The following is a 27,428-nucleotide window of genomic DNA, read 5'->3' on the forward strand; positions in this document are numbered from 1 at the left end:
ATTTAAAAACTGGATAGTTTTCATAGTAAGTTTGGGGTAAAGGAAAATAATGCCACTGGTGGCTGGTGGTAAATTGTGAAATGTGTGAAGCACACAGACGTGGGTCTGAAACGTCTGCAGTGGTCATAGGATACACAGGTCTGGTCACCTGGTCATGGTGCTTCTGTTGATTCTGTCACCCTGTTTATCAAAGAGGGAAAGTCAGAGAAAGTAACACTCTCTGAGCTCAAGTTAGATCAGGAAATGGTGGCAATTTCTGGACTAACAAGAGTAAAATCAAGAAAGAAAGAATTAATGCTGCTAGCCCTAAATGAGAAGCTGTCACCACTAAAGCTGAAGCCCTCTAAATGGATCTCACACCTCTGAGACTCCCACCATGGCGCCAAGTATTTACACGCTCCCTGGGAGTGTGCATCGCACCTCGGGAGGTTTAGGTCGCGAAGCACGCCATCTGCGTGCCCTCCCTGTCTGCTCCCTTTATGCACTCCAGTCAGCAGTTGTACGACAGATGCATCTACACATACAACATTCCTCCCTCGCGTCACCCAGGCGGGTGCGAGGAACTAAGGGGAAACAGCCCTCTGAGTCGCAGACCCCATCCCTCCCAGGCCGCCTGCGATCCTGAAGATTACACTCTCAAGCGCTCTCTGCGGTCAGTTCCCGTCAGCCTGACCCAGAGCGCAGTGCTGCAACCGCACCACACGCCACCACAAGGAGGCGACGCCAGCCACTGCCTGCTTGTCCTGTGACTGGACTGCAGTGTCCTTGTGGGGAGATCAAGTGCCCACAGTCAGACTGTGCCCGCTTCAGAGATGAAATTAGATGGCTTCAGAACGTGTGCTAGTGAAGGCTCTCGCCCCTTCTGAATCACGTCCTCGCTGCCCTCCAGGGACGAGGTGATGCCTGCTCTGTCAGGCCACTCTGAGCAGGGCTGGACAAGGGGTGGACATTCCCTCTATAGTGGGACCACCTTCGCACTTTGCTCTCAGACCTCTCTCCTGCACCCCTGGGAGGGAGAAGTGTGGTCAGCAGAGAAGACGACATGTTCTCAGAGTTAACTGCAGAGATGACGAGGATGTGTTATTCTCCATTTGTGTGACAGACTCTGAACAGCACATTTAATGTGCCCAGAAATAAATTGTCACTAGGTATTAGCTGAGGAACCCGTCTGTCGAGGCATCCAGATGAAGCCCAGGCACGACCACCGAGAGTTGTCAGAAGTCACGCCCATGGGCACACCGCGAGCTCTGTGGGTGGCGTGGCCGGTGTTACAGGGCTAGCAGCCGGGAGCTGCGGGCCAAGGAGGCCTGTGGTGTGCAAACACAGACTTCAAAAGCCTAGGCATGGTGAGTCATAAAAGTAGTGCCACCTTTATCTCGCAGCAGGAAAAATAAGAAAAACATGATTATTTTTGAAGTCAAATTAGGTTAGGAAATGACAACAGTTTTTGGACATCAAGAGTAAAAATGAGAAATGGCGAATTACTCCCATTAGCACAAGCCGAGGAGTTGTCACCATCCGAAGGTAAGACAGGGTGCTTCCCAGGCCCAAACAGGAAGAGAGGGAGCCTGCCCCTGCCCGAGGAGACAGTAAGCAGATGCCTTCACTCACCGCTGCTCCTTGGACTTTAAATCTCCATGGATAAGTCAGTATACCTTGTGCGGGCTTAGGGCTTCCTAGTAATAGCCAGGGGCTCTGCAAAAACAGAAAATCAAAAACCAAACTTCCCAGGACCCCACATACCCAAGCGGTTTTCCTGACTGGGAGAGCCTGATCAAGGTGTCTGAGCTGTGTCTGGAGGTCAGCAGGGATCACTGGGTGGACATGTAGCGTCACATCACAACCAAATCACCAACTGTGGTGTGCACAGTGGCCGGGTGTGAAGTGTGGTGTGTGTGAGAGAGGGGGCATGGGCCTGCGAAGGGGGGCATCCTGTGCAGGGGGCTTCTGAGGGTCCACTCACAGCCGGGAGAAGTGAAACTTTAGACATGGAGGGAGGTGAGAATACTTGTGTCCTCCACAGAATGAGTGCCAGCCAAAGAAGAAAATGCTATTTATTTATTTATTTATTTATTTATTTATTTATTTATTTATTTATTTATACAAGCACTGGGTACAGTCAGAAGCGTGGAAGGGTGAGAGAATTCACCAGAGCCAGAGCGGGGAGCAGAGCAGGCAGAAGAACGGAAGTACGCTGCTGGGACCCTCCTCTGATGGCCGGGGAGCAGCCGGGGATCAAACTGTTGCTGCAGAGGCTGCGGGCAGCTTCGCAACCCAGTGCTCAACCGCTGCGCCACCGGGGAGGCCCAGAAAATGGTTTTTTGAGAGGAAAGAAAAACCATTTGGAATTTTATATTTTGGGACGTTGGCTATTTAATTTGAATTTTAAGTACCATGACGTTAGTAGAATGTCTGAATTTTGGATGCACTGAAAGTCAGAGGTCTTTTGGCTGCTGTTTCTCAGAAACATTAATTAAAGCTTTGACTAATCAGAAGCCTTATTTAGATATTTAGCAGCGTTCTTTCGGCCTGCCTCTAAGAATTTCCATATCAGTAAAATCAGTTTCCCAAAACAAGTAGGGGACGAAGTAGACTGTCTTTTCTATAGTTAGAGCTGCTTCCATCCTCAGCTGCACACAGCACAACTTTCAGAGCCAACAGAAGATGATCAGTTAAAAAAATCCAGGCAGTTTTGATGTTTTCTGGCTTGTTTCTGTTGAGGAATTTAAAATTGAGGCCAAATCACTAAGTGAGGATTCAGCTTCACTCCTTTGCGCTTATGTCCCTCCTCACCCCAGGTTGGCAACAGCCCGATCAGTACTCACGTGTGGGCAGAGGGTCACTGCCAAGAGTGAAAGCAGCTCCAGCTGTGCCTGCGTGCCCGCGTGCCCACATGTCACATTGCCCCTGGCTCTCGCCAAATAGAAGGTGCTAACAGTGGCAAACAATTCAATATAAGGCAAGTGCATGGGAGATGAAAGTAATTATCAGTGGTTATCAAAATTTGACTAATAGTTCCGTTGTTGTAAGGAAGGTCCCAGAGAGTCTTGATGACTAAGATTCTCAAAAGGTGCTGGTTTTCTCAGCGTGCCGCGGGCTTTCCTATGTGAGCGCCGACCTGGCAAGTTTCTCTTAGGTACTGCGTGCTGATTAATGTGGCTTCCAGGGGTGTGGGAAGCAAAGGATTCTACTCTCAGAAAGGCACAATGTGGTGGTTAGCTTGGGTATCTTTTTTATTTAGTAACAGATATTTTGGACTGAAATGTAAATTTCAAATTAATATTGTTTCCAGAAGAAACAGCAATAATAACAAACCATTTTGGGGGGAAATGTTGGAAGTTCTCCCCCCACCCCTAACCCCCAACATTTCCTTCATTTTATGTCCATGACATCATAGTCATTGAAAGGAACAATGCTTTGATGAGGAGGAAGTCGAGGCATGGGATGGAGGAAGCGTTCGTAAGACCCTTTGACGTCAAAGGCAGAAACCACGAGGGGACCTGGAATTTCCGCCGGGTCACATTTTCACTTTGATCCTTGGTTCGCCTTCCAACTTCTTGTGCAGTAAGTCATGTTTCACAGAAAGCGTTTCAGGCGTCCCCCTGTTAAAATTCTGTAATTCCCAAGAACAAAACTTAGGCTTGGTTCATCTTCACCATTTCTCTTTTACCCAGAGGGAAACATTCTTTCAGTAGGTTTAAAAGAAGAATTGCTCAATAATGTAAGACTTGCCTTGTGAGACAGTGACTGACAGCTACACGGCGCAATGGCGAGAGTGTTTGCTGGACTGGCTGTCAGAACTAGTTCTAGTGAAGAGTTTCAGGACGGCCTTTCTCCCTTTTGTCACTTCCGCCCGCCGCCTCCCTCTCCTTCCTGATTTCCTCTAGATGTTGTTTGACAGAAGATTGGGGATGAGAAAGCAGATGTATCCTTGCTCCATTGTATGGTTTCGCAGGAGGCTGCCCAGACCACTGCAATAGCCTCCGACCTTCTTGCCCTTTCTCTTGTCTTCAAAGAATTCTCTCTATGGGCCGACATGATGTTTTAAAATCAAGAATAAAATCACGCTGTTCCCATGTCTTAAAGCCCCCAATGGCTTCCCCGTTATCATCAGTATAAAAGTACACCCCAACACCTAGCATGGCTTCCTGGCAGATCCCAAAAGGCCCTCGATCCTCGGCCACTTAGGGAGGAGTGTCAGGTTCTCCTCCCGGCGAGGCCGGGCTGGCCTAGCCCTTGCTTCGGGAACCACCAGAGTAGATTCACGCCCGGGGCGTCCCGGGAAGATGTGAAGCTCAAGTCAGACTAGCTTCTGGCAAGTCAGTCTCCTCTGAGCTGCCAAGTGCCCCTGTGGGCAGAACACCCCTGTGGAAGGGCTGGAAGGGAGCTGACGTGGAGGAGGCGGGAAGGAGCCGCGGCACCGACCCGAAGGAGGACATGACCACCTCAGGCTCTCCACCTGCCGCCCCAGGTCTGTTCACATGGACCAAGGCTGTCCTGCCTGGAAGAACGTTCCCAACCCTTGATCTCTAAACTGTGAGCAGAATAAACCTTCAGTTTTAAGCGACTGTCTTGGGGTGATATTTCCCCAAAATAGCCCAGTAACTTCCAAAGATTAGCAACCTACCTCCTGCCCCGTGCTCTGCTCATCAGCCGCAGTTCTCTCCTTTACTGCCCCACGGCAGCGCCAGCCCCTTGGCCTGGCTGCTGCTCCCTCTGCAGAGTCCACACCACACATCCCGTTGTCTCCCCTTTAACACGGAGCTCAGGTGTCTCCATCTCCTCACCGCTTCAGAACACTCCCGCGAGCCTCACCTCGCCCACGTGGCTGCATTTTGTTTTTCACACCAGTTAATAACTATCCAAAACGTTCTGTTGTTTTAATTCTAACTCTTGCTCGCTAGAATGTGAGCTTTTGATTCGGCTTTCCTGTCTGTTTATTTTGCACTCACGTGCTCAGTGCCTTTTGCACCCCGTGTTTTTTTTACGGATCCACGTCAGAATACTCCAAACCTAAAGGATTCCTTGTTATTTCATCTCAAGAAATCTGAGTGCTAGAAAAATGCAGACGAGGATGTTCTTGGACATAAACTGTGAGACAAATAAGGTGTAGAAAATTAGAATTCTCTGGAATTGTAGCGAATTAGATGTCTCCCTCCATATCAGTGCCTTTAAGTCCGCTCCAGTCGATCACAGTGGCGCTTGTCTTGTTAATATCCACTTTAGGAAACTGGCCCTAGTTTCTGTCCCCCATGGCACCTGACTCAGTCTTCATTTTTTTAGCATCTGTCCTTTAGTACTAAAAGGAACAAACATCAAAGTATTCCTTTTTTGTTTATTCATCCATACAGTCATTGACCAAAGAGTTCATGAGAATCTCAAGTGTGTTAATCATTTAATGAGGAGGCAGTGACCCCTTTGAAAGAAGTGAGAACGAGCTCATAATCCAGTTCATGTGAATTTTTGTTTTGCTTTACATTTAGCACCCAGCAGTCTCCTGGGGAGAAGGCTGCTGCTAATTGATAGCAGTTAAGCGAACCAAGGGGGAGAGAACAGAGGAAGCTTAACAAATTCATAGAAAGATCATGTCTACGGGGATTTAAGAGACAAGAAGTTGATTTGATTTCAGTAAACTCACTGGTGGGATAAACTGTGTCATTGTCAGCATGTATCAGGAGAACAAACTTAATGTATATGACTGTATGGTTTATATCACATTTTAATACAGTGGGCTGGAGAAACCTACTAGGAAGGACTCGAAATGTTGAAATGGAAATCCAGACTTTGAGATTCGTAGAATCTCTGAAACCATCTTGCATCTTTCTCTCCATCTGCCCGTCAACATGACTTTCTGAAATAACTAATCTCAAAGGAGTATTTTAGAAAAAAAAAAATATCATGTGGATGTGGCTTTTTTCCCTCCTAATAAATGCCAGTCTCAGGCAGTGTTTTTGTCAGGAGTCTCTGTTCCAGCTTTAAAAGCCGAAAGAAAGATGAAAATGAGCACACCAAAATGTAATTTAAAATGCAAATGCAGACCCTGCTGGAAGGCCACAGATGCAAGCAACTGCAGGCTTTCTTCCTGCTGGGCTCCAGGGAGGGTCTGCCTCACCTTCCCCCTGCTCACTGCCACAGCCTGCCTGACCTCTGCCACACGTTGACCTCACAGCACAAATAGGTTTGATGTAAAAAAGCCCAAGGCCGGGGACATAAATCAGTTGGAGCGAAGCCTCAGCAGTGCTTGGTGGGAAGGTGAGCATGTGCACCGGCAGGGCTGTCAGCTCCCGAGAGAGTCCGGCACGGGGGCAGCCAGCCCATGTCGTACAGTCTGTCCTCTTGGAGCTCGTGTAGTAGAGAATCATTCAACCCCTGAATAAGGACATTTAATTTTAACCTATTAAAGCTGCCCAAACATTTCCTATTTAAATGAATTTGGAGTCAAGTCTAAAATGCATGATTTTCACTTCTCTCTGTTTTTATTCCCGTCATACCTGGAGCCTAGTTGTGTTTGGATGATCTCAAACTTGGGTAATGATAGCATTTGCAGCAAACCCTTGCTCACTCAGTCAAGTCATGGGGCTTATTTATGCTACACTGCAAATCATTTGTGGATCCCAGTTTCGTGCTCCATTCCCCTTCTGTGAGGGGGTGGGCCTTAGTAAATCAGTCCACATTCAGTGACAGAGGGTGAATGGTTGGCCAAAGTCTGCTAAAGGTGTTACTTAGGGACCTGGGGAAGGAATGGGTTTATCACATCAAAAAACTTCCAGGAAAGGGCCTCCCCCGTGGCGCAGCGGTTGAGCGCAGGGTTACGAAGCTGCCCGCAGCCTCTGCAGCGCCGGTTCGATCCCCAGTTCGATCCCCAGCTGCTCCCCGGCCACCGGAGGAGGGTCCCACATGGCGTGCAGACCGCTGCTCCCCTCAGCAGTGTACTTCGGTCCTTCTGCCTGTTCTGCTCCCCACTCTGGCTCTGGTGAATTCTCTCACCCTCCCGCGCTTCTGACTGTACCCAGTGCATGTATAAACAAAACAAACAAACAAACAAATAAAAAAAAAAAAACTTCCAGGAAAAGCTTGAGTCACACATTAGAGTTTTGAACTTTTAAAATGACTCTTAGGGTAAATCAGATGGAAAGGTTCAATTGTAGGGGATGCACAGAATTGGACGGTTAGCAGTAGACTTACTGCTACCTTAGACTTACTGCTAACTAGGCTTACTGTGATTGATGGTGATGCGAACCTTACGAAAAGTCATAACGCAGTATTATTTCAATTGAAAGTTTTTTTCCCAAAACATACAATTCCTATATATACATCAACCATTACAAGTAAAAATTGCAACTGTAGGCATGTTACATGATTTGAGGTCTTTTTTTATGTGTGCCTTGTCAAAAGTTGTCAAATTTTATGTCTTGAAAAAAATGTAGCTTTTTGACACTGGGACTAAAGTGGGGAAGATCCCAGTCCCTGTGAACAGATGAAAATCTCGTCTGCCCCTTCCTCACTCTCCAAGCTTTATGAGCTGAGTTCATAGCATTCTGTTAGTTCTCCATGCTCTTTCCTGCCTGCAGTGGAGGTGCTCCCTTCTAGAAAACAGTCAGGGATGGGCTGTGAGGTAAAGCCTTTGGATGCTCTGTTGTAAATGGCAGGATTTCTTTTCTTTCTTTTTTATAGCTGTGTAGTATTCCATTGTGTATGTACACTGCATCTTTTTTATCCGTTGTGTGTTGGTGGCCAGTTAGGCTGTTTCCAGCTCTTGGCTCTTTGTGAAAAGTGCTGGGAGGAATATGGTGGGCAGATATGAAGTCTTATTTGATTTAGGGTCTTGTGATTCACAGCTGTGTTTTCTTCTTCTTTAGTACCCTCTCACTGATCAATTCCCACTTGGGGAAAATTACTCCCTTCTGCTGATACTAATATTGATGCAGATACTGATTGTACAATTATTCTTAATAATAATGATAGTAAACATTGTTTTGTCACTCTATGCTGGGCACTATTTAAAGCACTGATAACATACCCTGAAGCTTAGGTACTATGATTATCAACATTCCACAAGTGAGGAAATGGGCCCACATGTTGACAAATTTGAGGACAATTATACAAGCTGTCAGTTTGGAACTGAGTCCAGAGGAAATGGTGTGGACCCAGAATCTATGTTCTGAACCACAAGGATAAGCCATTTCTCTATTTAAAATTTGCTAAAACTTGTTGCTTGTTTACTATCTTCCTCACTGTAACTGGTCGGTGCCCTGGTGATACCTAGAAATTAAAGAAATCACATTCATTCTTTTAAGTCACTAGAGATGTGCATACGATTGTGTGGCTGTACAGGATTGGACAGATTCCCCAGCCTGAGGAAGTGACTGTGCCACAGGAGCTTTGCCCAGAAATGCAGATCATCATGGACAGACTGTGGCAGCGCCGCAGCCACACTGGGCCCAGCCCTGGGTTTATCACACGGCTCAGGCAGGTTGTTCAATCTCCCAACCTCAGGTTCTTCCCCTAGAGAGAACAGGCAACTGATTCCTCGGCTTGCTGGAGGACACACTAGAAATGAAAACTGTCTTCATGTGCTCTATGGATGAAAATTTTGTGGGACCAAGTCACCACTGTGCACATAAGTGAAGCAGGCAGCTGAAAAGCCCCTGCACCATGGACTCACCACACTTCCATGCTGGAGGTAGCGCATGGGAGAAGTATGCTTCCATGCCAGAGGTGTGCTTCTTCTCTACTTCGAGCAATTCTGCGATTTCAGCTGGCACCCCACTATGCAGTTTAGCTCTGACATTGTTTACCTGATGTTAGCACCAGGACTCACAGGCAAGGGCTCAGGCCCACAAGAACCCCCACCATGTGCCAAATAAGTCCTGATTGTCCCTGGTATTTCTGATGAAGTGGCTGTAAATTGGGCTTCCCATGACCCCCTCCTTGGGTTCAATAACTTGCTAGAATAACTCCTAGCCCTTGGGAAGAGCTTTACTTAGTTTACTAGTTTATTAAATAAAGGGTGCAGCTGAGCAGCCAGAAGTAGACACAACTGCCAAGGTCCAGAAGGGGTCCAAGCTCAGAAGCTTCTGTCCCAATGGAATTGAGGATGCACCATCCCCTTGGAACATGGGTATTCACCAACCTAGAAGCTCTCTGGTCCCCATTCTTTTCGGATGTTTAAGGAGGCTTTGTCATGCAGGCACCATCAATCATGAATAGAATCTCTAATCCCTTCCCCTTTCCAGGAGGCTGGGGTCAGGGTCCAAAGTGCCAAATTTCAAATCATGGCATGGTCTTTCTGGTGACCAGCCCCTTCTTGAAGCTGACTTGGGGTTCATCAGGAGTCGCCTCATCAGAACGAAAGACATTCCAAGGAATTTAGAGGTGCTTTCGTGTGTGGAGGCCCAAACCGAAATATTGGGACAGACAACGCTCTTGTTCACTCATCTCCTCTTACCACTTAGCAGTTACAGGGGTTGTGGGAACTGTGTGTCACGGCTCCAGAGCGATGGAAAAAACCTAAAGGAATTTAAACCACCAGCATTTTTCATCTCTATTATCAAACTAAACTATGTACCATCATAGTATCTTATCTTCAATTAAGCTAGCCGTTTTTTTGTAGTCACTGAGTGCACCTTATTTACATTGATGTAAAAGTACATTGTTGTGCTTTGATTAAATGTAAAGTCTGATTATCCTGAAGTAGCAAAAAAACTTGACATTATTAATTCATTTATATTCAGTATGCTTAGTTAAAAGGGCATTTTTCTGCATTAATATTACCAAGCTCAACATACAGGAACAGTTAAAATAGAGAGCCAGACCTGAGGGCTTATTATCTACCATTTACAATATCAACACTTTGGTTTCAGTAAAATAACATCATCTATCATGTTAAATAACCTTGATAACTTAATTTGATTCTATCCATAGAATAGACTGTATCTAATGAATAGATTTATTTTTGCTATTACTTTTTTAAAGTATATGGCATTTATATTTAATTTGAAAAAAAACCAAAACAAAACAGAGGCTCCACAACCATTGTTTTCCTTTAACAGGAGGGAATAAATTGCCCAACTTTGAAAAAATAACACTTGACTGTAGCCAAAATTACATTTCTACATTAACTATCAGTTAGTGTGAAGACAACGGAGAAAACAGCTACAAACCCAGTTTTCAGAGTCTCTGCTGACTTCTGTAGCTGTCTCAACTTCTGTTCATCTCTTTCTGCCCCAAGTTCCCCTTTATCCCTATCTGCCTGTCATCCTTTTCCAGTTGCAGGTTGCCCTGCTGTCAGAAAGTACGTTCCTAGGACACATTTCATAAGTGAAACGGTGTCAATGAAAGAAACATGACTGATCATTTATACAGAAAAGTTTTTAGCATTTCCAGAACAACCTGCCAGATCTACCAAATGACACATCAAACCAAAAATCACACCCCTGCAGAGTCAAAGCAGGACTGCTGTGATAAAGACCGCCTGCACGCCACAGTCCTAGGAGGGACATGAGCAGTGTTTTCACTGTCCAGGGGCCGTTGCTCTGGAAGGGCTGCTGTGAAGCCTGTGCTGACACTGAATCGGAGTGCACTTTGTCATGAAAGCATTAGGCCTCTTGCTGGGTCTGTTTTCAAAAACTGGGACTCATGGAGGCATTTTTGGAAAATCCAAGGGGCAGAATGTGAACCTTTCCAAAGTGGGGACCCGCCTCTCTATCTGGGTGCTTCTATTTTATGTTATCCTCAATTCTAGAACAAAAGCACATCTTGATTATTATTTTGTTATTATTATTACTACTCAGGCAAGTGAAACCACAGTAAAAAAGGTAGGATTCCGCATGAATGGCGGGGAGGGCTGCTATTTCAGTAAAGCAAGAGGTGGCAGGAATGGGAAGGCTTAGGGAAAGCTTGACAGCCTTCTTCATTTTCCTCGCAGGAAGGGCCATAACACAGTAGAGTAAATGCTATCTTTGGAGGCAGGCAGTTCTGTCTTGGAAACTCTGCTCTGCTACCTAGTACTGTATGGCAGGTCTTTACTTGCTCTCTGGATATCAGGCTCCTTGATGTAAAACTGGCATAACAACTCTTGTCCTGGAGGACTACTGTGAAGATTGTGCCTGCATGGATTTGCGGTGAATGCTAATGCAGTCTTGGCACATAGTAGGTGTTCAGTGCAGGGCTGTTGTTATTGACACCCCAGGGGATGAGCTTAGGAGGCACACCAGAAGCTCTGCAGGTCTGCAGAGATGGCAGAAACAACAGATTGAACAGGGATAGTCTAAATGTTTGCGATCCTCAACATTTAAGTGTGGAAATCCTAAGGCCTGCTGTATGGGTGTTAGGAGGTCTTCAGGTCAAGCGGGTCTGTCCCACATAAATGGAGTTGATACCCTTGGTAAAGGAGACCCTAGGGAGCTGCAGACCCTTTCACCAAGTGAGGCCGGTCAGACAGCTCACCACAAACCAGGCTGGCTATTCCCTTGATCCTGGGCTTTTCTGCCTCCAGAATGTGAAAGAAGTTTCTGTTGCTTATGAACCATGCAGTATGGGGCATTTTGTTACTGCAGCTGGCAGACTAGAACAACAGGGAATTGACTTCTGGCCTCATCAAGGGCCGGCCCCTGTTTTCAGGGGAGGGTTCCTGCCCTGTTCACCCCTCATAATCTCTCCCTGCCGATGCATTCTCTAAAGTGACTGCTTACAGTCCAGCACTCAGGGATGAACAGTGATGCCAGCTTACTCCCAGTTATAGCTGTGATAATGTTACAAATATTTCTAACCAACCATCAGGGACACCTGAGTCCCACGTCCCACCTAACTAGCCTCCACTTCCCGTGTGAGAGTAGACTTGGACTGGACCTGCCTTGAGTGCTGGCTACCTGCACAGGTGTCTCCTTGTGCAGGAACTGGGCGCAGAAAGATGGTGACCTGGCGGCCTGTGCTTCGAGCTGCTCGACACGCACTCCCGAGTGCTGCTGTCCCCTTCCCTGTCAACCAGGAAAAATCCCTGGGTCCTTAACAAATGGAATCATGAGCAATGTTTTAATCTTGTACCTTAGAGAGTAAATCACGGTGATGGGAGCTTTGGTAGCATGTGTACCACATATTTTAAAAACAAGATGCTTGGAACTGTAACTCTGGCAAATGTGTAATGAAAAAATCAGTTTAGTTTCAAGACGAGCAGTAATTTAAGTACATTGTCTACTGGCAGAGCCGTAAGGGGTTAGAACCTTTGGCTCCAGTGACTGGATCGTGGTAGCAGAGTTCCTGGTAGCTTGACATTGGCCTCAGTCCAAGGTTCACACACCACGAGCTGCATTTTCTCTGCCGGTGCTGAGTCAGTCATGATGCAGCTGGCAGAATGCAGCTCTGGCCGTTGTCAGTAAGATCCTGCCAGTGTTCACCAAGGCTCACACAAGCTGCCTGCCTATGTGTACCTTCAGTCTCCATGGACAGCACCACGTGCTGCAAGGTGAACTGCTCATGCCAAAAGCACAGCAGGCATCTTGGCTTCTGCTGCTTCTCAGGTGGGGTGGGTTCTGGTGGGAACCAGATCCAAAACAGAGTAAACTCCTTGGCCACGAGCTCTGCTGGGCAGCCCTGCTGGGCTTGGGTGTAGTTCCAACTGGCAAACAGCCCCTTGCTTTTAATAAAGCCATTGGTACCTTCCTTAGAGGAGAAACAGAATGGGACAAAGCTGGCCTTCCCTGTGCATGGAGATGTCAGGAAGGGTAGCTTCATAAAAAACTCAAGTCAAAGTTATCGGAGAATAACAATACTGCATTCTACTCTAATTGTGGAAAAAGTTCCAAACTCTGGGGCCTCCCCGGTGGCGCAGTGGTTGAGCGCTGGGTTGCGAAGCTGCCCACAGTCTCTGCGGCACCGGTTCGATCCCCGGCTGCTCCCCGGCCACCGGAGGAGGGTCCCACATGGCGCGCAGACCTCTCCTGCCGCCCGCTGCTCCCCTCAGCAGTGTACTTCGGTCCTTCTGCCTGCTCTGCTCCCTGCTCTGGCTCTGGTGAATTCTCTCACCCTCCCGCGCTTCTGACTGTACCCAGTGCATGTATAAACAAAAACAAACAAATAAAAAAAAAAGTCTCTATAAAAAAAAAAACTTTAAAAAAAAAAAAAGTTCCAAACTCTGTCATCAGCACCATCATCACCAGGAAGGCACCAGGGGCAGATGAAATAACGCCCCAAGGATACCTTGACGCCTGAAGTGAAACCATCAGGACTTGGCACCTCTGCCGCTAGAACATCTTGTCGACCGGTCCGACAAATGCCAAGTGAACACGTGTGGACAGGAATGCGCAGCAAGGAAGGAACGTGTGTTTCACAGTGAGAATCCAGTCTCGCTGGAGGGAGGAAAGAGCTGGACCATCTGCCGCATGGACAGAGCCATCCAGTCCCTGTTGGTGTAGAAGTCGGGGGAGGAGAGACCGTTCACAGCTGGCCGGCGAGCATGCCAGAGCCTGTTTTAGCAGCCCAGCCTCGCGGAGGAGGCAGACGCTACAGATCAAATCTGTGTGCTTTGCTGCTCATCAGACCTGAGTGTTATTCTCCCGAGCAAGCAGGAGAGTGCTAATTGTTTGGCGGCCTTTGTCATGTGTACTCTCCAAGAGGACTGCATAGTGTATTTGATAGTTCATAAATTTGCAGATAATGGGGGGGGGGGGCGACAGGGATTTTAGTGTGTGCCAAAAGCAGACAACCTGCTGTATTTCCTCCTCTGTGGTATCTGAACCCTGAGTGCTTTCCTTCCTTCCTTCCTTCCTTTCTTTTTTTTTTAACTACAGCGTTATTGAGGTGTGGCTGACATGTGGTGAACTGCATGTATGTAAAATGCATGATCAATAAATACATATATATCCATCAGACTGTCCCTACAATTCAGTTTAGCACCTTCATCATCCCACGAGCTTTCTTGTGCTCCTTTGCAATCTCCTCCCTCCTGCTTCTCCCTCCTCCCAACCCTCTTTCCCCTCTCCTGGGCCACTACTACTCTGCTTCTTGTTGCCATAGATGACTTTGCAGTTACTAGATTTTTTTTATAAATGGAATCATACAATATGTACTCATTTGTGTTTAATTTCTTTCCCTCATTGTACTTATTTCGAGGCTCACCTATGCATATATTAGCACACCCGTGTGCCCCTTGCAATGTTTTGGTCAGCGACAGCCTGATACTGGCCAGCTGAGGTGTGCAGTAGAATCTCACTCTATTATGTCTCACAGGATGAAATTGCCAAGGAACACCTTTCTCTGAACATATCTGCTGGTTAATCCAATTGCTGTAATCGATGCATGGCTGTAATTCATTTTTGGTGTCCAGAGCAATCTTCTAAAATATGGAGAAAGGAAGTTTTTAAATCCATGCTGGTATTTGGGGTTTTTTGGTGATCGCCAATAAAACTGTATGAACGTTTATGTGCAAGTCATTATATGGAGAGATGCTTTCGTTTCTCTTGGGAAAATATGTATGAATGAAATGGGGAATCACATGGTAAGAGAATGTTAATGTAAGACAGGACACACCATTCTCCAGCGTGGCCCTCCCATCTTTCATGTCCTTCAGCCAGTGGTGCATGAGGTGTCCAGTTCTCCCCCATTCTTGCAGACACTGGGCGTGGTGACAGCATGTGCTCATTCTTACAGGTGTGCGGTGGTCGCTCATGGTGGCTTTAACTTGCATTTCCTCAGTGGTGATGATATTGAACATCTTTTCATCTGTTTATTTGTAATTTGCATGACTTAGCTCTGGGAGTATGTTTTTAAGTATATATATATATATATACACACACACACACACACACACATACACACATATATATACACATACATATGTATTTTACCTATTGTAGAGGTTTCATGTATTAGTGCATTTTGAGAGTGCTTTATATATTCTCTAAATAAGTCCTTTATCAAATACATGAATTGCTCATGCCCTCCCCCCATGGCCTACCTTTTCACTCTCTTAATAGTGTTTTAAAAAGAGTAAGTTTTTAATTTCAACAAAGCCCAGTGTGTCAGTTTTTTTCTTTTATGCATCTTTCTTTGGGTACACATTAATGAAAACTTCCCCCCCCCCAAGTTCACCCAGTTTTTATTCCCCATTTTTCTTCATTCTTTTGTCAGGAGCAGAAGTAGGGGTGCTGGCTTCTGGACGCCCAGAGACTCGTTTTCTGCACTGACTACTCTGTGCATCTGGCTGCTGAGTTTGGATGGAAGCGGTGGAAAGAAGGTAGGAGCAGGTGCTTCGGACACTTTCTGTCCAAGAACAGCCACTACTTGCCCCTAGAGGACTGGTCGGGGAGATTTCAGATATATTCATGGCACATTTCTAAGCAGAGGCAGTTTTAAACAGTATTTTGAAATGTTAATGAGGGGCATTTATTATTTAGAAAAATTGGGCAGTGGAAAAAACTTTCTTGGCCTTTAAATCTTATGATTTCTTTCTTTCGATTTGTGCCGTTCTCACTAATTTGGATTGTATTTTTCTAGAAGGTGGGCTTAGCCAATGGCTCAGGGTAAACACTCAATGCTGAATGAACTGGAACTTAAAACTTAGTGACAACACTGCAGGTTCCACTATTCCACTTGGTCACAATTTTTGAAATTATTTTCAAAGAATTACAATTCTGGTATGAACTCTCTTTGTTGAAACTACTTTAATTCAAGGCAGATTTGATACGGTTGCCAAAATTTGAAGTATTTAACGTTAAAATAGAAATACAACCATTCCCTGAGGGCACAGACTTTAAAGTAAACCTCATACCTGTGAGCACAAAATTACTTGAAATTTCCTTTAATTAAGTTAATTCTTTTAGAGCAGACAGTCTAAGAATTGCTTCATTGATAACTTGTGCTTTTTCTACTGCTTGTCTGTTCTGATGTTGTTACTGAGCGTGCTCAGAACTTTGGGGACTTTTGGGTTCAGTTTTCATAATACATGAAGGTTCTGTATTCTGAAGTTTAGCTTTAAAACTGTGACATTGTACTGAGGAGAACATCGTCTAAGCTGATTCAAGTATTTACCATGTGCATTGATTGTCTAACGGCTGACTGAGGGGCTTGGGACTGCTGTGATGGAGAGAGGAGGGGCTTGAATTTCTTGCAGTGCACTCCACTGGAGCAACTGCTAACAATTTAAACAAGGACTTTTTTTTTAAAGCAAATTGTGCAAGTAGGGCTTATTTCCTGGAGGCGGGCAAAGGACATGGCTGGACTTCTAAGGTTTTTTGCAGCTGACACTGTAATGAGACCACTTCCATTGAAATGAACTAATAAATACAAATCCCCCACGTGGACTACCAACTGATTTCCAAAATATTTACTGAACTTCAAAAAGCACTTGCAGAATCACTTAAAAATCATTTTTAGGTCCAGGAGAAATGCACCCATACTCAGTCAGCATTTGTCTTTATTTGATCTGGCTTATACTGTGACCGGTTTTCTTAAAGAGTTGGTGTTCCGAGGGCTAAACAGCCATGGAAAAGAAGACTGGTAAAAGTTGAAATCTAATTCAGTGATCTTTTCAAAATTTTAATTTTCCTACTTTGGGGGATAAATAACCAAAACATCCACTGACCAAAAAAGTCATCCATTCGTTGTTAGTAGGTAGCTTGCAAGACTTGGAGAAGGACTTGTTTGGCATAACTGGGAAGTGACGGCCTCTTGTCGCAGTGGAAAGAAGTAGAGTGCTTCTCTGGTTTCTGAATCTCAAGTAGCACTGTTATCAAAAGGGAATTACAATTTCTTTTTTTTTTTTTAATTTTATAGAGGTATGTTTATTTATTTGTTTGTTTGTTTGTTTTGTTTATACAAGCACTGGGTACAGTCAGAAGCGCGGGAGGGTGAGAGATATCTAGAGATGGCATTTCCTCTGACATCCCTGCTTGCCCAGCTTCCCTGAGAGTGGTTGTCCTGCAGTTCCTCACTTCTTAAGCTACTGCAGACACTCTCTGGACAATCTCATTCTTGCCATGGCTCCCTCTGCCATTCGTGAGTTGACTGAAGACATGCACAAGCCGACTTTCACCACTGATTCTGTTGTTTCCATCCAGCTGCATTTTAAACACCTCTGCCTGGCTGTCCTTATTGGCACCTTCACTCTTCAGAATTTCAAATCTGAACTCACCTTTTCCTCTGACTACCTGCCCTTCGTAACAAATAAAAGCACGTTTCATTTCCTCTGCCTCCAGTGAGGCCACCACCACTGTCATCCAGGCCCTCTCAGCAGGGAGCCGTGGGCTGGTGATGGAGTGTGGCCCTGGCTTACGCCAGCACTCAGGAGTCAGCAGTGGACTTTGTTCATCTGACAGTCCTGGGGGGTCAGAAGTCAGCCTCGCTTGTTCCTAGGGTGGAGCCAAGGCATTCGTGGGGCTCAGATCCTGTCTGAGGCTCTAGGGGAGAGCTTTTGCTGGCACCCACATCCATTGTCCATGGCCTTCGCTCTGTCTTCAGAGTCAGCCTGTCAAGTCCCTCTCACACTGGCTCTTCTCTCTTCATTTCTCTTTAGCATTTAAGGATCCTTGTGATGACATCTTCCTGTTTTACAGTCAGTCAGCTGGCCCTTTGGCTCCCTTTGTCACAGGTTCTGGAGGTTAAGACTTGGACATCTAGGGGGATGGTCATTCTGTTCACTACCCTCCTTCCCTCCCGCTGCCCCATGCACCCACCCCACCAGCACCCTATCCTGCTGTCTTCTTTACTATTACCTAATATATTATTGTAGACATTTATTTTCTGCTTTCCCTCATGGAATCCATCATAAAGCATCCTAAGACATAAGCCTTTTCTTCTGTCCTAACACTGATTTCGTGCGTTACTGCATCTGGAACCATGCCAAAAAACATCGCAGGTGCTAGATAAATATTCTCTGAGTAAATGGATGAATAAGAATGAGAATCTGCCATCAAAGGCTGCCAGTTTGACCTTGACTCCAATTTCACATAGCCACTCCCTTCCCTTCATGCTCACGCTTACTTCACTTGTGGTTTAACTCATTTGTGTTTTTTCACACCAGTCTCATTTTTTTCTTGGAAAGTTTCACTATTTCAGTAAATATATCTCTAGCACTTTTCTCACTGTCTCCCTAGTTTATGTTCTAGAGACTCTGGACGCTTCTCCTGAATGTTCTGCAGCCTAGAATGTCTTCCCTTCTCTGCCTCCCTCGAGACGTCCTCCCTCTCTTCAGGGATCTACACCCAGCACCGCTTTCTCCATCAAGCCCTTCTTTAGAGAAATCTAAGCCAAGTGGAGGCCCACTCTTGTCAGGAAGTGCCCCTGAGAGCGGGCCAGTAAGACTCAGACTGAACACCCGAGAGAGCTCTCTCTGTTGCTCCGTGCCAGGGGAGAGATGCCAGGCCTGGCTTCATGAGCCTGCTGGTGTAATCTAATCAGATCATTATTCTATCATAGCCATTATGATGCCTTTTTAAACCCAGTACCGCCCTCCCCCACCAATACACACAGACACGGTGTCCCTGGGTTCAGCGTGGGGAGACCCACGGGCTTGCAGGCTGCATGACTGAGACCCCTTAGTATTTCACTGTGCTAGGTATTATGCGTATAGCAGATCAACACAGTTTATAAACCACGTGTCTTTATATGAGATTTTTCATATTCTATCATGCTCTGGCATATTTTTCTGCGTTCTAGTTTTAGCTCAGTCACTTACTAGCTATATAGCCTTCAACGAGTCACTTAAGCTGTCTCAGTCAGTCCTGTTTTCATGAGTTTATTGGGAAGGTTAAGTTAATATGTACAACATGCTTAAAGCATGCACAGTGTTAGTTTCTGCTGCTGTTGCTGTCATTATCGTTCTAGATGCTGAGTTTTCTCAAGGAAAGTGCAATCACCATTCAACACATTCTGAACTAGGTACGCATTTGACACCGAGCAAGCGGTCACTAAGTGCTGAGTACTTTTGAGCAGTGGTCATAGCACGGCAGGACATAGTTCACATGCAGGACACTCACTTATGGAGCCGGCGGGCTCATGGACACTGCTCCTGCAGAACAGGGATATGTAGCACCGTGATCCAGACGCAAGCCTGGTGTTAGACGGGCAGTCTCAGCGCTTGCCTCTTGTGCGCCTCTTTCCCCCTCACTCTGTGAATCAGAATTTTGATTTTACTTGTCAGATAGAATCATTCAGTATGTAATTAGATGGTGTTAATTAACTTGGAATTTAATAAACAAAGACTAATTTGTTGAGAATGATTTGTTCAGCAATCACGTACTGTTGGGTGTGGGGCCTGCTTGGTGCTGGAGCTGTGGCGGTGGGATCTATACCGCACACCGTGATTTTCTATCCACCCTGGAGTAAGTGCCTGGCACTGGCCCTGCCTCTGCCTCCCTTTGCCTTTCCAGATAACCTTTCTCCAGAGGGAGTAAAGCAAGGGCCCGCTGTCCTCTGCTAGGCCTCAGGTGGCGCCTCTTGGGAGCTGGGCCCGATGGGTGGGCGAGCTGGGGTTGGGTTTGTCTCAACTCCCTGTCCAGCTGCTGAGGTCAATTACTATTGCTGGCTGTTTCTTCTCTGTTGCCCATTTCCTCCTGGTTCTTCTGTCGGATCCCTTCTCTTCCCCCAGCAAAAAGTCCTGGAACAAGGCAAATTTGGGTTTTCTGCTAACTTTCAGCCTTTTTGTAAGATTTGGGAGAATGTGTGGCTCTTGAGCCCCTGCTCCCAGATAGGGGCCTGGCTCCTGGCTGGCTCATCCTCTGATTGCTTCGGTTTCCATGCCCTGACACACCGACCATGTCAGGAGAGCTGGCCGGCAGGAGCCCGAGTAAGTGCTAGGAGGGTCAGAATCTGGGAGAGCCCATGGGGCCAGCCAGTCTTCTGGCACAGGGGCCCTGGACCCAGCGCTTGGGCTGGAACTCTGCTCAATCCTCTTCTTCTGAAGGGGTGAGTCATCTTACCACGTTCTCTTAGTGCCCTCCAAGTGGGTGAAACCAAAGCCCTTTCACTTCTGAGTGTGGATCTCTGGGGCAGGGCCATCTAGGGTGGCTTCCACTGCAAGCTGCCAGGCCGGGGTGTCCACGGCCCTGGCCTCATTTCCTCCCAGCCGTGGGGGCGCTCTCATTGCCGGCTCAGGGGCCACACAGGCCCCTGAGTTACTGGTGACGCTGCCGCTAGTTCCCCAGGGTAAGAAGGGTTTCCTTGTTAGCATGTCTAATGTGTTTCTTTATACAGTTGGGATATTGCAGATGAATCAAAGTTTTTAGTTTGAAGTATACTTTTTAAAATGAATTTGCTTAAACATTTGTTTTTTAAAGTTCCATTACTTTTCATGGCGGTGACGTTGGTTTAGTACACTCTGTGTTTCGGGGGTAGGTTTACACTCTAGCTGCGTGTCACACCACACCCACCGGGAAGCCCCCACGTTCCTCCACCACAGTCCTGAGGGGCCTTCCGCCCTGTCCCTCCTGCCCCTTCTGCAGCTCCCTCAGGTAGCCTCAGTTCTACAATTAGATTTCTAGGGTTTATTTGGTTTAATTCTGTTTTTTTTTCTTCTCAGATTATATGCCACGCGAGTGAAATCATGCAGTGTTTGTCTTTTTCCTTTTGATTTATGTCATTTGGCATCGTCCTCTCCAGGTCCATCCACGTTGCAAGATTTCAATTGGTTTGTTTTACTATAGCTGAGTCGTGTTGCACTTTGCACCTGTGCCACCTCTCTTCCACTCACGAGGCGGCTTCTGTACTCTGGCTTCCAGGTGGATGGCGGACCCCTGCTTGTAGGAGAGAATCTGCATAGTTGTTTGGATTAATCTGTCTGGGAGATTTGTCTTTCCTCCCTAATTTACTTAGTTATCATTTACACCAGTATGAACTCACACTTTTTATTTTTTAATTTGAGTTTTATCCAATACTACATTACCTAGTTTGTAGTTTAGAGCTGACTGGTTTGGGTCACTGGGAGGTGGCTGGTCCTGTGTCCCTTGGACACCTACTGCTTCAAGTGTGTCCCTCTTGTCCTTCTTACCCTCTGCCTGCCTCACCGAGCAGCTTCCCGTCCCGCCCTGAGTAGCTTTTTTTTTTTTTTTTTTTTAAAAGATTTATTTATTTATTTATACAAGCACTGGGTATAGTCAGAAGCTCGGGAGGGTGAGAGAATTCACCAGAGCCAGAGCGGGGAGCAGAGCAGGCAGAAGGACCGAAGTACACTGCTGAGGGGAGCAGTGGGCGGCAGGAGAGGTCTGCGCGCCATGCGGGACCCTCCTCCGGTGGCCAAGAGCAGCTGGGGATCGAACCGGCGCTGCAGAGGCTGCGGGCAGCTTCGCAACCCAGCGCTCAACCGCTGCGCCACTGGGGAGGCCCAAGTCAGCTCTTTTTTCACGGAGCTCTGGTTCCTCTTATTGGAGACTGTAGAAACCAAGACCTGGGCTCTGGGTGTAAATTAGCATTTTTTTCCAATAATTTTTTATTGTGGTAACATTGCTTTGTTACATTATTTAAGTTTCGGGAGTGCATCATTGGAAATCTACGTGTGTGTGTATGTGTGTGTACTGTAAGGAGCTCACCACGGAAAGTCTAGTTTTGTCCATCACCATCCAGTTGACCCCCTCTTACCTGATTTACCCACCCTGGTGACCAGTAATTGACCTTACAACCAAAAGTTTATTTTTATTTTATTTAGTATCATCTGTCTCTTTGTTTTCTCTGTGACCTCATGAGAGATGCCATCCAGTGGTTGTCTCTCTCTCTCTGTCTTCTCCACTCAGCATAATATCTTCTAGGTCCATCCATGTTGTTGCAATTGGCGGGATTTCATCTTTTCCCCCCCCCAACAGCTGAGTAGTATTCCATTCTGCGTGTATACCTCATCTTCTTCATCTACTCTGCTGTCAGTAGGCGCTGAGGTTATTTCAGGAACCCTCGTGAGCTATTGGCAGGAATGCAAATGACCCTTAGGTTCTGGTGTCCATACTAGGAATTTAATGTGCAAAATGGAGTCACGATAATGGCTGGGACATGATATAGATGAGAGCTAGGTCCCAACATAAAAATCCCCCAATTTTGAATCCCCATCAATAAGATGAGCTCTGGGAACACTTGCTGGTGCAAAGCACCAGTGTGCAGAGAGGAGAGGAGGGACATGTCCTCCTGCTGCCTCCTCCTTCTGTGCCCTATCTCCCCACAGCAACTGGAGAGCAGACAGGCAGGAGGGTGGCAGGGGTGGGAGTGAGCCAGAGGGAAGGTGCCTTTTGGAAGACATAGAATTGTTGTGGGTAGGATAGCACTGTGTGGTGACCACACACAGGGTGCAAATGGAGAAGGAATGACTCAGGCAGGAGCTTCTGAGCCAGGAACACAGACTGCTGTTCCTTCCAGGGACCTAAAGGGCAGGCTAACAGGCTAGACTCACGTGAAATGAAGGACTTAGCATCGATGAAATGGTGGAGGGAATATTCCAGGTGTTGGGAATAGGAAGTAAAAAAGCTTAATGGCTCTAGCGATGTGTTCTAAGAATAATAAAAATGCATGTAGTTACCAAGGACTTTTAGATGCTTCTTAGAAATGTCTTCTAGTTATGGATTCTCTCAGGAAGAAATGTAGCCTAGCCCTGAAGTTGTGGAGTCATGGAGTTATTCTTAAACCAGCATCAAATTACATTTCTTGATTTGAACCAGTTATATTGGCGAACTCACTTTTTAAAAAAAAATATGTATTTTTTAAAGTCACGTGCCATTGCAACATGAGGTAAATTTCAGGTGTGCATTACTGAGAATCAGCCTATGTGTACTACCTCACTTTTTTGTTCTTAAAGAAATCACAAGTTAAATTCTTGGAAGTACTGAGCGCTAATACAGCAAGAATTTGAATTCATTGTCTACTCCTGGAAATTCCTTAACTCCCCAGGAAAACTCAGGGGATTTTCCTGTAAAACACAGAGCTCTGTGAAATGTTTCATTAATTCTCAGCAGCGGATTAACTCTTGCATCCTTGTGTCCAGGGAAGCTTTCGTTAAGCATGTTTATTTGTAGCAGGTGTTAGACTTTGACATTTAATTCAACTTCTTCATATTTTTGGAGACTGTAAATTAGGAAAACATCTGAAATATGCATAACCTTGTGCAGAAACATACAGACGTATGGGTATAATTTAAAAAAAAAACAGTTTTCAATAAATGTCTCCTTTTTCTTTAGGTTTGAAAGGGCTTGATAATTTTTCTGATGGTGCTTAGCCAGTTGATTTCAATCCAGGAGACTAAATGGAATATAATAAGAAACCCAGGCTTGTAAACGTCCAGTCTGTCTGAGGCAGGTTTAAGCAGGAAATGTTTGTGAACAGTCTGTAGTCTCAGCATCTGCCCCTCGTTCTTCATTCCATGAAGCTTCCTCCACATCCAAATGAATATGTGATTTTGCACTGATTTTCCATTTCATACTAAGACTGTTAAATGGAAAATAGGCCAATGGATGTAGCTTCTCTATGTATAACCTAGAGATGCACCACATTTGCTTATGATGGTTCTATCTGGATCCATTCAGTAAGGTTTTGTCCTTCTTAAGAGCTGAGTTTTCATCCTTACAAACTTGGAATACCAAAAATATTCCATGCACTTCTGCTTGGGGACCCATGTATGGGCAGGGCACTCTAAACTACGTGGGTGGGACCACATGTATCTTGTTCTCTTCTGTATCCCCAGGGGCCAGAAAAATGCCTGTACATGGGGTGTGTTTAACAGAGTGCATGAAATATTGGAATGACTGCCACACAGCTGTCTGTCTGCGGCATCCAATTTGGAGAACTCAAAACCAGGCTCCAGGAATTCATTACCCAGGATTTATCATCTCATGCCTTCAACATTTATTCCATTTTAATATTAGGAATAACTCAAGTTAATTATTCTTAATAATCCTCAAAAAGCAGGAAGCAGATACTTTTATAAAATTGCATTTCTTTCCAGATAAAGATAATAAGACAGAAGAAAGTCACATGACTTGTTTGTAGTCAGATGGTTATTTTATTAGTAATTCTAGTTTCTTAAGAGTTATTATTGCCAATAGTAATATTGGTAACAGCAACAACAATAAATAATCTTTAAGACTGATCAGTTGGGGCCTCCCCGGTGGCGCAGCGGTTGAGCACTGGGTTGCGAAGCTGCCCGCGGCCTCTGCAGCGCCGGTTCGATCCCCGGCTGCTCCCCGGCCACCGGAGGAGGGTCCCGCATGGCCCACAGACCTCTCCTGCCGCCCGCTACTCCCCTCAGCAGTGTCCTTCGGTCCTTCTGCCTGCTCTGCTCCCTGCTCTGGCTCTGGTGAATTCTCTCACCCTCCCGCGCTTCTGACTGTATCCAGTGCATGTATAAACAAAACAAACAAACAAATAAATAAATAAAACATGCCTCTATTTAAAAAAAAAAAAAAAAGACTGATCAGTTGATACTATGTATATTAGGGATCCACTCTATAATAAACACCACAATAGAGGGATATCCATGTATGAAAGCAGAAGAACCAAGGAAATAGGTCTCTTAATTTGGGGGCATTAAATAATAATAACAGTATGTATTGAATTAGTGTGTGCCAGCTACAGACATATATCTATACATTGTGCAACATAACCCTAATAACATCCCTAGGTGCTGGAGGAAAATAAGGCTTAGGAATTGTGTGTCAAGCTAAAAGAAAATGAGGGAAGCAGGATATGAACTTGATTTTTTTTTTTTTGGTGTTATAGCCTATACTTTTATATGAACATTTACAAGTTAACATATCAGATCAGAAATTGTTCAGAACATACACATGAAGCAGTGCTTACTTACCAAACAATATATGAATGACTATACAACATATGATATGGATTTTTTTTTAACATTTAAAATTTTTTTTTTATTTATGCATTCAAGAGCTGGGTATAGGCCAGAGATGCAGGAGGGTGAGAAGATCCACCAAAGACAGAGTGGGGAACAGAACAGGCAGATTGACTGAAACACACTGCTGAGGGGAGCAGCGGGTGAGATAGGAGAGATCTGCTTCTCCATGTGGATTGCTCCCTGGCTGGCCGGGGATCTGCGGAGGCTGTGGATTGCTTCATAGTGCAGTGCTTAACCCCTTGCACCACCAGGGAGGCCTTATGATGTTGCTTGTTAAAACCAATATGAGTATACACAAATAAAAGATAATTCACACTGGAAACGTTTCCTACAGACAGCAAATTTGAATCTCTCTCTATATATGGACATATGTGAAATAAATTATTTTTGTGACAATAAAGAGATAGGCTGCAACTAATTATGTCAAATAGATAAACATTTACATACTTCATGTGCAATTCTAGACTTCTGGATAGATATGAATTACATGGTACAAAGGTTTAAGAAAACCTTTGTATAAATGATTTCATTTATAGACTGCTGGTGGTCCTTGATGTCATAAGACTAGCTTTAATATTAAAAAAAAAAAAAGGACTCCACCTACCTACTCCACTACAATATAGTGGAATGGAGAGGTTATGATCAGCTTCTCTCCCCAAAGCAACCATAAAAAGATATTATTTGCTTAGTGGAAGACTCTGAAGTTCCCCCGTGGCATCCCAGGACTTCCCAGGGGAAAGAAGGGAAGGAGTGAGAGGAGGAATGGGAGGTTGACCAAGAGAATGGATTCCTCAGCCAGCAGAATGGGTGGGGGTGAACACAAGATGAAAAAACAACATTCTGAGACAAAAATAAAAGGTGCAGGAATAAAAGAACTATCAGACAAAGACTTCAAAACAACAACATAAAAAATGCTAAATGAGCTACCAGAAGGTCAATCAAAGTCAGATAGGCAGGTCCAGAGTCTTAGAAAGGAGGTCCAGGAACAAAGAGAGTTCTGCAGTAAAGAGATTGAAAATATTAACAGATCACAAAAAGAGACTCTGAATAAGATGAAGACAAGTACAGAAAGTGCTTTAAATAGAATTAAACTGGCAGAAGAAAGAATTTCAGAAATAGAAGACGCAAATGTACAAATTACCCAATTACAAAGAGAGAAACATTAAACATAGGAAAAAATGAGGAAGATCTACAAGAACTCTCAGACTCAATTACAAGAGAAAACATAAGGATAATGGGTATTCCAGAAGGTGATGAGAAAGAGGGAGCAGAGATCCTATTCAAATAAATAATAACTGAGAATTTCCCAAACTTAGGAATGAATTAAGTATGGATGTCCAAGAAGCAGATGGAACACCCAAATTTTTAAATGTGAAACAACTTACACCAAAGCACATTGTTAAATTATCAAAAATCAATGATAAAGAAAAAAAATTACAGGAACCAAGGCAAAAGAAAATTATTTATAAAAGCACCCAAATTAGGGTTTCCTTGGATTTCTTCCCAGACACCCTCCAGGAAAGAAGAAAGTGGAAGGAAGTATTCACAATCCTGAAAGACAAGAACTGCCAACCAAGAATAAAAATAATCTGTCCTGCAAAAGTATCGTTCAAATGTGAAGGTGAAATAAAGACTTCCCCAGACAAACAGAAGCTAGTGGAGTTTATCACTACCACACCTGCTCCACAAGATATGTTGAAAGGAGTTCTTCTACAGGAAAAGAAAAAGTGAAACACGAAATCCCAAGCAGCATGACAATAGGAATACAAAACCAGAAGCGTGAGCAAGAATATGAGTCAGTGTCAAAACACTAAAGGGGAGGAAGAAATGAACAGGTACAGGTAGTTAAAGGATGGAGAGCAGACACCAGCTCACAAAGGACTTACGATCTAGTAATTTAAGCAAAAATTCTGTGGTAACCACTAACCAAAAATCCAGAAACAAAGGAATTGATAGAGTCACTATAAAATGCCATCCAGAATGAGCAGAGAGAAACAAATGAAAAAGAAAGAAGCAATAGAAAAATAAAACAATAAAAAAATCAAAACTTAAAGTGACTGATAATGAACAGTACACATTAGTAATCACCCTAAATGTGAAAGGCCTAAACTCATCTATTATAAGGTACAGAATGACAAAGTGGGTAAAAAAATCTTTCAGCCGTCTATACTTTGTGTACTAGAGTCCCATTTAAACCCAAAAGGCAAAAGCAAACTAATAGTAAAAGGTTGGAGCACAGTTTTACAAACTAATAATGTATAAGACAAACAGTTCCTGCTTTTCTCATATCAGACAAACCAGACTTTCAGTTAGAAATGGTAATCAGGGACAAAAATGGACACTATATAATGATCAAGGAAAGAATTCCTCAAGAAGGTATAACTGTTACTAATATTTATGCACTTAATTCACCTAACTATATAAAGCAACCATCAACAGACCTAAAACAACATATTGACAAAAACACAGTTATTGGTAGAGACCTTATAATACCACTGACACAAAGGGTTAGATCATTCAAATAGAAAATTAACAAAGAAATAAATGCCTTAAGATGTAGTGTTGGATCAGATAGAGTTAATAGACATTTATAGAGTTTTCCATTCCAAAA

At 44.8% G+C, this 27,428-nt stretch overlaps 1 long non-coding RNA gene across 1 annotated transcript in view; it reads left to right on the forward strand.

Moving 5' to 3' along the window:
• The window catches only part of LOC129145661 (uncharacterized), a 202,300-nt gene that overhangs the window by 49,383 nt on the left and 125,489 nt on the right, over nt 1-27,428 (forward strand). The window contains exon 2 of the long non-coding RNA XR_008551573.1: nt 15,127-15,232. This is a non-coding gene — a long non-coding RNA (uncharacterized LOC129145661). The remainder of the gene's footprint in view (nt 1-15,126; nt 15,233-27,428) is intronic.

Source organism: Talpa occidentalis, unplaced genomic scaffold (genome assembly GCF_014898055.3).
Source record: "Talpa occidentalis isolate TD23 unplaced genomic scaffold, MPIMG_talOcc4v2.1 talOcc4.13, whole genome shotgun sequence".
Classification (NCBI taxonomy): domain Eukaryota; kingdom Metazoa; phylum Chordata; class Mammalia; order Eulipotyphla; family Talpidae; genus Talpa; species Talpa occidentalis.